Raw genomic sequence first — 2,300 nt, 5'->3', positions numbered from 1 at the left:
TGCACACTCATGTTCATCATAGCACTATTCACAATAGAAAAGAGGTGGAAACAACTTAACTGGCCATCAACACATGAATGGATAACCAAACTGTGGTATATACACACAATGTATACTATGCAATGCTAAAGAATAATGTAGAATCTACAAAACATCTCAGAATGTACATGAAGTTGGAGGTCATTATGCTCAGTGAAATAAGTCAATCACAGAAGAACAAATATTGTATCAGTGTACTATTGTAAAAAGTCAAGTAAAGGTTTACATATGGCAGGAAACTATCTTTTTTGGGAGAAGAGGGGAAGGAAAATTGCTAGATAGATGAAAGTATTGAGTTGAGTGAAAGGAAAGGTAATACACTAAATGTGAGTGACCAGCACAATAACTTTAAGGAAAAGGAAGACACAGAGAGGTCACAAGAGGTACAGACAACAAAGACAAACACTTTCACATACACAATACTGCATTGTCATTAATAAGAAAAATTCATCTATGGGTGTATACATAGGTAGACAAGCTAAATGATCAGGTATGTCTAGGCAAAAGGGAATATACCAAAGGCCACCTATAAGTTTGGCAGATGATATTTCTACAGATTAACTTGTATGTGCTATGTTGTTGTTGTTATGTGCCATCAAGCCGCACCCAACTCACAGCGACCTCTCCTTGGTTTTCCAAGGCGGTATCACTGTGGAAGTAGATTGTCCAATCTTCCTTATGAGAAGTGGCTAGTGGGTTTAAACTGTCAGCCTTCTGGTTAGCAGTCAAGTACCTTAGGGACTACTCTATGTGCTATAAGAATGTCCATATGTATAATAGAGGTAATAGGGAAAAGTTCTGACAACTTCTTAGCCACAGCCAAACATCCTGAGGGAGTGAGTCACTGGGCCCACAGGCTCAAGACTATGGTTGTGGGGGACATCAGGCTTAATTGTCATAACTTATTACAAAAAAGCATTTTTCTACATTCTAATTTGTTGAGTAGTGAGTGACTGGGGCTTTAAAAGTTTGCATCCATCTAAGATGCAACAATTGATCTCTCCTCATCTGGAACAAAGAAGAATGCAGAAAACCAAATACTCATGGAAAGAATTAGTACATGAGACTAGTGGACCATGAGGACCTCATTCTACATGGCCTGAGACCAGATAAACTGGATAGTGTCCAGCTACCACTGTCAAGGAGCTCTGGTGGCATAGTGCATAAGGCATTTGACTGCTAACCAGAAGGCTGGCACTTCAAACCCACCAGCTACTCCTTGGAAGGAAAACTGGCCAACCTACTTTCAAAGAGATACCGCCTCAGAAACCCAAGGAAGGGTCACTTAAGTTGGATCTGTCTTGACAGCAGTCAGTGTTTTTTTGTTGTTGTTGTTGTTTTTTTTTTTTAACCAGTGTCATTCACTCAGAAAGGGATCAAAATAGGAGGTCCTGGACAAAGTGGAACAAAAATGTGGAAAAAAACTCAAAATCATAAAAAAAGACCACACTTACTTGTCTGATAGAGACTGGTGAAACTCCCAATATCATGGTCTCTAGTCCTCCTTCAGGCCTGAAATTGATCTCACTCATGTGGCTTCTAGCCAAACAATAGGCAGGCATATAAGGTGAACATTACACCAGGTTGGCACACTCCTTAGAACAATCAACCACAAGAGCCCAGAATGGCAGTATTTACACATGGAGATAACTCAGAGGTCAGGAATGCACAGGAAAGAAGGTCACAGGGAAGGAATCCACAAGGAGGAAGTAGAAAGAGAGCTGTTATATTATGGGGATTGCAATCAATGTCATGAAACAAAATATGTATGAAGTGTTGTATGGAAAATGAATTTGCTCTGTAAACTTTCACCCAACTAACAATTTTTTAGAAAGGGGAGGGAGGGGCTTAATTTAACATATTATTTAAGGATTAAAGAAGAAGATCCCATAGAGCACTACCTGCTACACAGTTGGCATTCAGGGAATGTGCTCTCCCTCTTATATCTTTGGATATTGCCATGAAGTCAGCCAACACCAGAAAATATCAGTGTTTTTTTTTTTTTTTAAGGGTTAAAAATACACACCTGTGTTCATCACAACATTATTCACAATAGCAAAAAGAGATAGAATCCACCTAAGTACCCATCAACAGATGAATGGCTAAATAAAATATGGTACATACATACAATGGAATACTAGCAATCTTAAGGAATGATGATGAACCTTTGAAACACCTCATAACATGGATGAACCTAGAGGTGAGTGGAATTAGTCAATCACAAAAGGACAAATATCATATGAAACCACAACTGTAAAAAA

This window comes from Orycteropus afer, unplaced genomic scaffold (genome assembly GCF_000298275.1).
Source record: "Orycteropus afer afer isolate SDZICR_OR568_19922 unplaced genomic scaffold, OryAfe1.0 scaffold00120, whole genome shotgun sequence".
NCBI lineage: Eukaryota > Metazoa > Chordata > Mammalia > Tubulidentata > Orycteropodidae > Orycteropus > Orycteropus afer.
The sequence above is the reverse complement of the archived record's forward strand: the minus strand, read 5'-3'. Positions refer to the sequence as shown.